Genomic DNA, 12,878 nt, shown 5'->3' with positions numbered 1-12,878 from the left:
AAAGGACGAAGCCTGGAGACAAATACTGGACCTGTCTATTCTAAACACATTTCTGGACGTTCCAAAATTCAAAATGACTCTGCAGCAGCTTCTGCCCATGCTGGGCAAGAAGGCTTGGCTTGTAACTTTGGACCTAAAAGAGGCATACCTGCATGTCCCAATCAGACAATCTTGCAGAAGATACCTCGGATTCATAGCTGTCTCAATGCACTATCAATTCTCTGCACTGCCCTTTGGCTTATCTACTGCACCCAGGGTCTTCACAAAATGCCTGGTACCAGTAATTGCATTTTGCAGACAAAGAGGAATTAAAATATATCCTTACTTGAACGACTGCCTTATTCAAGCAGAGAACAAGGACATTCTACTAAAGCATCTGGCATTTGTAAAAAGATTACTAATTTGCATAGAGTACACAGTAAACGAAAATAAATCAAAACTAGTACCCTCTCGAGATAATATTCCTGGGTGCAAGCTTAAATACAACTGCCCAGATGGCTTATCTCACGCCAGACAAACAAAAGCAACTGACTTCTTACTTCAAAATGTTGGCAACAAAGGCCCAGTTGTCTGCAAGAAAAATTCTGCAGGCTTTGGGCTTCATGGCATTCTGCTAATTCCATATGCCAGACTGCATATGAGGAAACTACAATGGTATCTAAAAAGTGTTTGGACTCAACGTTGCCACAGCCTGGAAACAATAATTACCCTCATTCCCTGCCTGCAACAGGAGTTTCAATGGTGGGCACAGGCCTGTCACCACAACAGGGGACAACCATTCACTTTACCCACAGCCAGGCAGACACTAACAACGGATGCATCGGATTATGCATGGGGGGCCCACATAGCAGGAAAATGTATTCAGGGCACATGGCCCGCAAGCAAGATGCATGTTCATATCAATCAAAAAGAGATGCTAGCTATTCAGAATGCCCTGACAGCTTTCAAGGATCTACTTCATCTCGGACAACTACTGATAAAGACGGGCAATACTACAGTCATGTGGTACATAAACAAGCAGGGAGGCACACATTCTTATCCCCTCTGCAGACAAGCCATGACTTTGTGGGACACAGCATTGACTTATCAAGTTCACCTGCAAGCACAATTCCTGCCAGGAAAGGTAAATACTCTGGCAGACGAACTAAGCAGAAACTTCATGGATCCCCACGAGTGGAAACTGGATCCATAAGTCTTCAGCATGATAACAAGGAAATGGGGATGCCCAGACAGATCTATTTGCCTCCCCTCACAACTGCCAAGTACAGAGATTCTGCACAATGACTTATCACAAGCAAGCATGGAAAGTGGATGCCTTATCTTTCAGCTGGAAAAACCTAACCGTATATGCCTTTCCTCCACTGCTTCTCCTCCCCAAGGTACTCCTAAAGGTCAGACGAGAGAAGCCAAAAATGATACTGAATGCACCACACTGGCCACGCCAGCACTGGTACCCAATCCTAAAAAACTTGTGCCAAGGTCCAGCCTGGACATTGCCTCAAATTTCTCACTTACTGACCCAACAAAACAATCAGATCCTGCACAGCCAACTCAGGACCTTAAATCTGGCAGCATGGCGGATAATGTAGCCATTCAGAACACTCCTCTCTCCAAAGCTGTGATGGATGTCATTTTGGAGGCCAGGAGGCTCAGTACCAGAAACTCTTATGCAGAAAAATGGAAGAGATTCTGTGCTTGGAACCAGGCACAAGGAATTGACACGTTTGTACCAAATATTCCTCAGATTTTATAATACTTAACTGAGATGCTGGACAAAGGCCTATCCTTTTCATCAGTTAAGATCCATGCCTCTGCCATTTCAGCCGATTACAATACTGAACCACCTATCTTTTCTCATCCTTTAATAAGGCAGTACCTCAGAGGGGCCAAAAACATAAGACCTCCAAGGAGAGCACCTGTACCTGCATGGGACCTCAATTATGTCTTGGAAAAACTCACACTGCCTCCTTTTGAGCCAGCCTCAACAGCTGATATAAAATTCTTATTCTGGAAAACAGTTCTGCTCCTAGCAATAACCTCTGCAAGTGAGTCTCTGAGTTCCAGGCACTCGTGGCTGTGGAACCTTTTTTTTTTCCATCCAGACAGAACTTCTCTGAGGATAAACCCAACATTTATGCCTAAAGTGGTGTCCAGTGTGGCCCTTAACCAAACCATTCACTTGCCTATCTTTTATCCAAACCCATAGAACAAGGGGGAGAGACTTATGCATTCTTTGGACATACACAGACAGCTACGCTTCTACTTGTACAGAACTAAAGCTTTCAGAAAGACTGAGCAACTTTTAATGGCCTACGCTGCAGGATCACAAGGAAAGGCCATCTCAAAATAGACTATTTAAAAATGGATAGGCCATTGTATTCATTTCTGCTACTCACAACATGGCAAATCAGTGCCTAAGGGCATTAGGCCACATTCAACCAGAGCAGCAGCCACTTCAGCAGCCTTCCTCAGAGGAGTACCAACCAAAGACATCTTAGAGGCTGCAACTTGGAGTTCAGTGCACACTTTTACAAAGCACTACCACTTACCTCTCTACTCTAAATCCAGAGCAGGCTTTGCCACTGCAGTTCTGCAGGGCCTCATAGCCACTCCAAACTCTATTTAGGCCCAGCCGCCCAACCTCAGCTTTGGGATTCAACCCAAGTGTAATGAATGCAACAGTGAAACACGATGAACATAGTACAGTTGTGTACCTACCATAAATGTAGATGTTAGAGTGTATTCACTGTTGCAGTCCAGGTTACCCTCCCACCATCCCCCTTTTTCTTTGCTGAGACTTTTCTGTACCTATCTATTCTATATAACCTATGTGGTATATTTACTTGTAGATGAAGGTTATGTGCATGCTTAGCCTCTCCTAATCCTATTTAGCCCCAGCTACCCATCCTCAGCTTTGGGATTCAACCGAAGAGTAATGACTGCAACAGTGAAACATAAAGAACATAGTACAGCTGTGTACACTTACCATAAATGTAGATGTTCGAGTGTATTCACTGTTGCAGTCCAGGTTACCCTCCCTCCATCCCCCTTTCTTTGCTGGGACATATCTGTACTTTTCTATTCTATACAACCTATGTGGTGTATTTGCTTGTAGATGAAGGAAATGTTTGCTTTAGTGCATGCATGTTTATTGGCATGACTTTTTTAGCCTACCCTTTTGGGGGCACCTGACATCTGGGGCAAGAAAAACTGAAGAAAATGGTGTCTGCTGCATCTTTTATACCCCTGGCGCATTGACATCAGGGAAGAGGCGACAGCAACCGACGCTGGACCCCAGGACTTTGGAATTCAGGCCAGCTGCGGGTAGCCTGCCAGCAGGATAACCCAAAAGGGGGGGGGGGTTGCATCTCACTATAACCAGAGGCCTGGCAAGATATTACCCAGGACCAGTGGGTTCTACGAATAATTTCCGGAGGATATATCATTCCCATCTCGTCATCTTACCCTCCAATCAAGAAAATCCTGGATGTTCCACCCAGTCAAAGAGATTCCGCAGCTTCAGAGGTTTCAAAGCTGCTAGAAAAAGGAGCCATCCAATATGTCCCCTCAGACCAGATCGGATTAGGGACTTGCTCCAGATTATTTTTGGTGCCGAAAAGGACAGGGGACCTGAGACCCATTTTGGATCTCAGCCGATTGAACACCCATGTGCAAAAGTCCAAGTTCCGAATGGTCACATTGCAATCTATTCTCCCATTGTTGGGAAAAGAAGTGTGGATGTGCTCCATCGACCTCAAGGATGCTTACTACCACATAAAGATGGACAGGGCATCCAGAAGTCACCTATGCTTTTGGCTGGGAGCCAGTCACTTTCAGTTTCGAGCCTTGCCCTTTGGTCTCACCACAGCCCCCAGGGTGTCTACCAAATGCATGGCAGTGGTGACTGCTCACTTGAGACTTCAGGGATTCCAAGTGTCTCCATACCTGGACGACTGGCTCCTTGCTTGCCACCACCAGGCATCTGCTACTTCAAACCAGAGATGCCACTATCAACCTACGTCAACAGTTGGGCATCACCTTGAACTGGGAAAAATCTGCCTTAATGCCCTCGCAGCATGTCACCTTTATAGGCTCCGAATTAGACACCGTGCTCATGCGGGTGTTTTTACCACAGGAAAGAATACAACAGATTTATGCCTTGCTCCCTCTGAGGAGAGTGAAGGCAAGATTGGTCCTCCAATTGTTGGGGACGATGGCTGCTACGATTGTTAGTTTCCCTGGCAAGGTTACATATGAGGCTTCTTCAGTGGCTACTCTTCACCCAGTGGTCTCTTCATCGTCTTCCACTTTCTCACCCTATTCTGCATATACAGATGGGTGCAGACAAGATCTCAGTTGGTGGCTTCACACCGACAACCTCAATGCAGGAAAACCCTTTGTTCCGTCGCCTCCTGTTGCCACGGTGACCACAGATGCCTCCCAGATTGGGTGGGGGGTATTATCCAGCCAGGACATTCCAAGGCACGTGGCAAGAGCACGAGATGCATCTGCATATCAATGTCCTGGAGATGAGAGCAGTGCTACTAGCGTTGCAAGCACTTGGCTTTCTTCCTCTCAGGACTATTGCAATCCACTCAGACAATGTTGGTGGTATGGTATCTGAACAAACAGGGAGGAACCAAGTCGTATCCCCTTTGCAGAGAGGCCATGTGAGTGTGGCAGTGGGCAGTGTCTTCCCAACGTTTTCTGGTAGCAACGCACATTCCGGGGGAAGTCCATTGTGATCGCAGACAGGCTAAGCAGAGGTATTTTGATGCCTCATGAGTGGTCCCTGAACTGTCAAGTTGTGGAGCAGATTTTCCGCAGGCGGGGTCAGCCTTGCTGCGATCTTTTTGCCAGCACCCTCAATGCCAAATGCAGCAGCTACTTCACCCTTATCCCCCCTCAGGGGGAGTCACCCAGGGATGCTCTAGTCCACGATTGGCCCTCCGGTCTACTATATGCCTTCCCTCCGGTTCCTTTGCTGTCAAAGGTTATTCAGAAAGCGCAATCCTTGGGAAACAAAATGATTCTGATTGCTCCACACTGGCCTCGTCAAATTTGGTTCCCCTTTCTCCATCCCTATCTCATGGTCGCACCTTTGATTCTGGGCCCACAACCAGACTTACTGACTCGTATGTCAGGACAGCTCCATCCTTCTCTTCGGACCCTCTGGTTGACAGCTTGGCTACTCCACTTCCGTCATTAGTTAGGCTTCACCATTTTTCGCCGGATGTGGTTCATATTCTATCATCCTCTTATAAGCCTTCGACCAGGTAGATTTATTACAGCAAATGGAAGAGATTTTCCATCTGGCACATGCCAAACAGATTGACTCTTACACAGCTCCAATCTCGTCAGTATTGGAGTTCCTCTCTATGCTACTCAACTGGGGATCAGCTGCCGTAACCATTAAAGTCCAGTTGGCGGCGATTTCTACCTTTCACGTCGCAGACTAACCTAGTCTAATGGCACATAGACTTTGTAAGGCTTTCCTGAAAGGCACTTTGTTGGTTCGTCCTCCTGTCTCTGAACCCGTTATGCCTTGGGACTTAAACTTTTGTTCTACAGGGTCTGACTTCATCCCCCTTGAGCCTGCAGCCACTTGTGATTTAAAATTCTTAACTTGGGAGACTGTCTTTTTTGGTAGCCATCACGTCAGCCAGACGTGTTTCGGAGCTTCAAGCTTTATCAATTCAATCACCTTATTTGATTTTTCATAAGGACAGGGTTTCCCTCAGACCAAATCCTTCCTTTCTTCCCAAAGTAGCATCAGTTAGTAACCTTAACCAATCTATTGAATTACCAGTGTTTTTTCCTCAGTTCTCGAACAAGGCAGAATTCAAATTTTATCAGTTGGATGTGCACAGACAATTACGATTTTATTTGCACAGAACGAAGGACCTCAGAAAATCTGATCAGTTTGTTTCATTTTCAGAAACAGAATTGGGTTTCCTGTTTCCAAAGTCACTGTCTAGGTGGATTTCCAGTTGTATTTCTTTCATTTATACTTCCGGGGGAAGCGATTTACCATTCCGAGTGAAGGCTCACTCTACCCGGTCTGTATCTACGTCTACAGCTTTTCAGGCCAAATTGTCTATGGATGATATTTGTGCTGCAGCTACTTGGGCATCTCCTGACACCTTTGTTACTCATTACAAGTTAGATGTGATATCTAGAGGCAGGTCTTCCTTTGGTTCCACAGTGCTCAGGAGTATATTCCACTGCGCCTCCCAGGATTTAGGTGCTGGGGACGCTGTCCCACGGGTAAGAATGTAGGCGAGATTGGACTACAAAACATCAAGAAGTTATGTACTCACCATAACCTTCGATGTATGTAGTCCATCTCGCCTCACATTCTTACTTACCCCCCCACCATCCCCCATCCTGGAGGATCTAGAGGTTAGGCCTGGTTTCAGAATTCCCTTCATTCTTGGTTTGTTGTTCCTTCCTTAGTGAGTGTTGGTGCTCACAGCAAACTAGATCTGAGGATAGAGAGCAGTGCAGCATGGGGTACCATCTTAGCCTAGCCAATTGAAAGACTTCGAGCTAAAGTATGACCGAGTCAGAGCTGACATTCGGCTCCGAACCCCACGGGTAAGAATGTGAGGCGAGATGGACCACAAACATTGAACGTTATGGTGAGTACATAACTTCTTGTTTTCACTGCTCCACTCATGTTCCCTCCAGAATTTCAGTCCTTTCTGTTAACCCAGTTAATTAACATCCTGCACCATCAATTTAATATGTTATAGCAAACCTATATCACTTCTTTCTCTTTATTTATCTTTACAGCTTGCTTTTCTTAAGTGCATAGTAGCATCCATCTTTGTCATCTTTACTGTTCCCTTTCTTTTCTTCTTGCTCTCTCTCTATCTTTGCTTAGATAGTGGCCTTTCCCTTCCTTCCTACTTCTGGTCCAGTATAGACACCCAACCTTCTGCTTTCTGGATTTAATCATTGACCCTTCCATAACTGCAGACACCCAGGTATCAAATATCAGCACCTTCCCTAAGCCAATCCATTAAAATATGTGTCAGCCTGATTTCTGCAGCTCCACATTATACTCCTGTATATGGCTGTTAATCCTACACAGAACAAACCTCCTGTATATGGCTGTTAATCCTACACAGAACAAACCATTTCTTGCACCTTTCTTCTAGTAGTCTCACGATTCTTGTACTTTTCAGCAATGTTACCCCCTTTCTTTTGTCCTTTCCATGCACTATATGTTATCCTTCTGTTTTGCTCCCACATTACCCATATAACTGTCTAATTACATTGTTACTTTAAATGTCAACCCTCTCAAAAATGCTTATAAGGCATCTTTCCTTTTTCCTTTGAACCCCACCCTTTTGTGTACTGCCCTTCAACCCAGTTTCCTGGTTCCTTACTGTAGCATCCATTGTCTTACTGGATGGTAACACGGGTATGAGCACTTTCACAGTGGGATTACACATAATGCACACACTCATAAGTGAAACTTGTGAGTGGACATACTATTTTTGAACACTAGAGTGGCAGCTTTTGTATAGATTCATTTCATCAGCACTTAAACAAACAGGCTTCTCCCTCAGCAGGAACATGGATTCCCATACCAGTTGTGCAGTTCCTCTTCTTGCTCTACCCTAAAGTAAAAAAGCATTAAAGAGCCTTTGCCCACACCTTAAGCTTAGTCTGTGCCTCAGCAATTTTTTGGGTGACTTGGCAGTGGCCACAGGTTGTCCCACAGACTGCTTACTGTTTTCCCCTGTACCCTGTGGTGTAGTCTCTTTTGCGACCATGTGTCAGGGGTTAGCCATGTCCCCTGCAGCCATGCCAGTGCCCATACAAGGCATAGGAGAATGTTGTCCTTGAGTATGGGAGTTTCTCCAAGACGTTCTTCAAGGGTGGCCTGATTTGAGGTTCTTCAAGGGTGGCCTGATTTAAGAGACATGTTTCCCATGTTGAAGTGTCGTCATTCAGTCGTCTTCTAGGGATATCCGTAGGGGGAAAAAGAAACAAAAGTTAGAACTGTTTCATTTAAAGATGGTGCGTCTTAATAAACATGGATTTCATAACTCAACAAAGGGTTTATTGCAGGTTTTGAATCCAATGGAACAGAAATAACATTTAAACATGACTCTTAAAGCATGCTCAGTATTTATGGAATTATCAGAAGATTCTGAAAATGATGGAAAAATAGCTTCTTCCTCCTGCAAGCACTGATTCTGATGAGAATGTTTCTTTAGTTTCTCCTATAGAGGAGCGTTTTTCTTTTTGTTTTTTTTTTATGAAACTGTGTCCAGGATGAGTGTGTTTTTTGTGGGAAGAAGTGGATGTTCCCCCTCCATAAGGAGATACTATTATATGTTACAAGTGGATATGCCATGCAACATTTCTCAGTTTTAAGTATTTCTTTTCCTGCCTTGGGTCTGACCCAGCAGCTATTTCTGTTTTGCTAGCAAGTTTCTGATCAGTGCTAATCCTTTGCCATCAGACAAGGATGATGAAGCTTTTGACAGGTTGGGGAAGAGAATTATTTTCAACTGTAGTCTTAGAATCTTGAACTGCTAGGCCAATATGTTACAGTACTTTACTTGTGTGGGCAGTCTGAGGAACTTTTCTGCCATGTTACCTTCGGATGGTTGGTCCTTTTTGAATTTTATTACTGATGCATTTTCTCAAGTGTCTAAGCATCTTTAAAAAGTGTGTATGATTGTGCTAACTAAAGCTACAGCTACTATTACTGTGATAAAGATGTTTTGCCTGGATATGTAATCAAAAGCTTTCTGAAAAAGTAAAATCTGAGGTTTTGAATTCCCCTTTGGATAAGTTTTTTTTTTTTGGTCCTTCTGCTACTCATATAATCATTTTGATGAACGAGACAAATTGATCCAGAGTTTTGCTAAGATATTTTTTCAACCCCGTTTTTCTAAATCTTCCAAAAACCCTTGTTCTTTTTTTTTTTCTTTTTCAAAAAGCAAAACAAAATTAGTCCCAATAAGCTTCCAGCATACAGGGATCTAAAAAGAACTGACAGGAGGGATCCAATTAAAAAGTAGGATTCTTTCAGAAAAACAGACAGGACTGTATCTCAGAATGACTGTACTAACATTCCCTCCTCCATCTCTGTGTGTCCCAGAAACTAGTTCTAGATTTTCCCCTTTGGCAACAGATTTTCTGACAAATTTTCTGAGAGTAGTTTGGTGGTTTATAAATGCCTTATTTTCAGTCCCCCTCCCCCAAATCTTCTGAACCATATATGTATATTTTTCCTTCAGGTTCTTCATATACTTCCCTTAATGGTCATAAAACCAGTGCATCAGAACCAAAGGGGAAAAGGATTCAATTCCAGAATCTCTGGTGCCAAAGGAGGATCCTTCTTGGAGACCAGTACTTGACCCAGCCTATTTTTTCTCAACTTGTTTGTAAAAAGTGCCAGTTTCAAGATGTTGACCTTAGATTTTTACCTAATTCCTCCTCTAGATTTTGTGATTACCTGTAGTGTGTGCCACTGTTTTTTGTATGAATTACTATAATCTGTCCTGTCTGTAGTATTCCTTTGTCAAAGTTGGTGTTTCGTCCATTTCAGCATGTCTGCCCATTGATGCTGTCTCAGTCCTTTTGATGTAATATGTACTGCAGCCAGTGTAATTCTTACTGTAAGTCTTCCCTACCTGTCTTTCATTTATTCATCATTCTTTATTCCGAAACCCTTTTTAAATAATATTAAGACCTCTCTATTTCACTTTCTTTCTGCTGTAGGAAAGAAACCATCCCTCCCACTTTTTACAAAACATACATGTTCTTTATAATTCATGTGCATTTCTTTTGTGCACTTCTGTAATGTAAATGTGTCAGTATCTTTTCCTGTCTTTCAACCTTTTGATGTTCCAGACTAATAAGTCAAAATGAAACCTAGTTTACTCTGTTTACATGTTACAAGCTGGTCCTTCATAGTCACCTTTTATATATTTTGTGTATCATTGTACCAACGGAACCTGATCTCTTATTTTCATCAGAGCAACACACTATTCCCGCTTAGCCAAAAGTGAACATATTTTTTCTTAAGGCGTTTGAGCTAACAGTGTAAAGCAGCCTCTAGTATTTTTCTAATTGGACTTGGATACTCATTTGCTTCTTTGGGCTGGAGAACATCTGCTATAAATCATTAACCCTTTTCTTCTACTTTGCTGCAGCTGGCAACGTCAGTGTTCTATTTCTAAAGATGTCCCTTTTATTCTTGTGTTGCTAGATGCCTACTTGTCTGTCTTTGCTCGTGTAGTGTATTTGTTGGTTTAAATTTCTCTTTGTTTCTGCAGCCAGTTCACATTTTGTTTAACATTTTCCCTTTAACTTCATTAGATATTTCAGATGCTGACGATTTTCAAAAGGTCAAACTTGCTAACTATTTAGACGAATTGGCTCCATCATTGTAATCGGTCATGACTTATTTTTCAAGGTAGAGAAGCTGTATTTCGTTAGCACTAGAGAAAAAACAGCATGTAATACCAAAGTTATGATACCTAGCATGCATTTTTATTTTAGTTGTAGCAGACATCTTTGCCACATACATTTCCTTGTATTTCAACTACAGTGAACTCTCAATTAACCGGAACTCAAGCAACCGGCACTGTCAAGCAGCCGGCAAAAAAATATCAAAGAAATACAATACAATTTTCATGTGTTGCACTTTATTTTCCTCCCACAAAAAAGTACCTTACGGCTTTAGAGTTTTAAAAAAGAAAATAGGAATAAATTCCCTCTCCCCCCAACATGAGAACAAGTCAAATCAAACAAATAGTATAGGGTGCACTATTCGTCAGACCTATTTTTAATAGCAACTCTCAAGCAACCAGAAACGACAGTTATCCGGCCTCTAGCAGTCCCCATGGGTGCTGGTTAACTGAGAGTTTACTGTACGTACTTTCCTAACTCATTGTGTCCAGTGCATGGGTTTTATGAATCTTGCTACTTATCCTACTTTCAGTCAGCGTATTTGTGTCTTACTTTTTATTCCTTCTTATACTGGTTTCCTTTTTCTTTCATCGTTCATTTACTTTTTTCTACCCATTATCACAGGACTTTATTGAAAGCAACATGACACAGTTTGCAGTTTGAAAACAAATAGGATTTTCACAGTAGAGCGTTCCCTTTGGCTAGATATTGGCTTTCATTTTTAAGTAAATTTTACGGTAGAATACTTGTATTTTCCATTGATATTAAAGTATTTTTTTCTCTATGTACTTAACTGATTTTAAAGTATCGTTTTGGTTACATCACATCTGCTTCTACATAAACAAAATGTTAAGTGTAAAATGTTCCCAGTGCATTTTTTGAAAATTGTTTCATTTTACCTCTGTTTTATCCAAATTTCTTTGCAGGAAGTCTCAAGTGTCCATTCTGCATTTGTTGGCTTGTTGCTTGTTTCCTCACTGTCATCTGCTGCCTCCAGTGCCTTTTTTTTTCAGTTTGTCTTGTACTTGTCAAGGGGTTTCTGTAAGATTTTAATACAAGTGGGTAGAAGATTTGAAGTAATGCAGGGTGCAGTAACCCCAAATGAAGTTGCATAAGGCTGTGGAGAAAAATGAAAGTTCATGTTTTGTAATGAAAAGTCGCTATCCACAGTCTGTTGTCTCTAATTTTAGATTGTTCCCTTTGTTCACAAAATAGAAGGAATCTCCTCCTTTAGTTGGTATATTTACAGTTTAATCGATGTACAATTCTTCTGCTTTCTCATTTTCAAATTAGGAGTGTTTATTCTGTGTGCTCTTTCCTTTTAGTAATATTCTGTAGAAGGTTCAGTCCTTGTTCTGAGGCACTCTTTCATAAAGTCTTTACATTCCTTCAATTCTGTTGTACTACTGTAAACCTCAAAGTTGTCTGTGCATTAGCTGCTGTCAGGTTCAAATAGCTTCTGTTCCATTTGTTCATATATTAATTGCTCTTCCACTTTGTTTTCATGTTTTCAACAGCTTGCATGTCAGTTATTTCTGTTGACTGTGTAGTTAAAACATTATCCGTTTTCTGCAGCCTTCTGTTATTTGTCTCTGTATCCAACAGAGAATGCGTTTGGTCAGTCTTGACTGAGGCATTTTCTTCATCTGCAGTTACCATCTGATGTTTCTGCTTCTGTTCCAACACTGCTTTATCTCCATTTGAGTTTTCATTTTTTTTCTCCATTTTTTTCACTTTTCCCTTATTTGTTGACCTTCTGAACTTTTATAGACACTTCATCTTCTAATCTGTTAAATAGCTTGTAGACTTATCAGCCCAGAGCTCTTTCTTTAGCAATGCTGAGACCATCTTAGATTTCAGGCTTGATTATGTCATGGGAGATCTATATCCTATCCTGGTAAGCACCAAACGTGAAGCAAAAAAAACTCCCTGTACAAGAAATCAGGTCTTCAAGGATGTGCATGTGTATGCACAGACGCACACAGACAGACGCACACAGACAGACGCACACAGACAGACGCACACAGACAGACGCACACAGACAGACACACAGACAGACAGACAGACACAGACAGACAGACAGACACAGACAGACACAGACAGACACAGACAGACACAGACAGACACAGACAGACAGACACACAGACAGACAGACACACAGACAGACAGACACACAGACAGACAGACACACAGACAGACAGACACACAGACAGACAGACACACAGACAGACAGACACACAGACAGACACACAGACAGACAGACACACAGGGTATAAATTATTTGTCTTTGTCATTCTCATGTTTTGGAGGAAACCAGAGACCCAGATGCAAACTTTTGCTAACATTTTGTGTATACAGACTGTGGATGACACCTCAGGAGTATATCGTACTGAAGAACCAGATGTAGTGAAGCAAGAGCATGTTGTGCATAACTAAAT

At 42.3% G+C, this 12,878-nt stretch overlaps 1 protein-coding gene across 1 annotated transcript in view; it reads left to right on the top strand.

Moving 5' to 3' along the window:
* The window catches only part of PSMB1 (proteasome 20S subunit beta 1), a 212,799-nt gene that overhangs the window by 163,029 nt on the left and 36,892 nt on the right, over positions 1-12,878 (top strand). The window lies entirely within an intron of this gene.

This window comes from Protopterus annectens, chromosome 1.part0, assembly GCF_019279795.1.
Source record: "Protopterus annectens isolate FY-2018-M chromosome 1.part0, PAN1.0, whole genome shotgun sequence".
Classification (NCBI taxonomy): domain Eukaryota; kingdom Metazoa; phylum Chordata; order Ceratodontiformes; family Protopteridae; genus Protopterus; species Protopterus annectens.
This window is presented reverse-complemented; position numbering and strand designations above follow the sequence as displayed.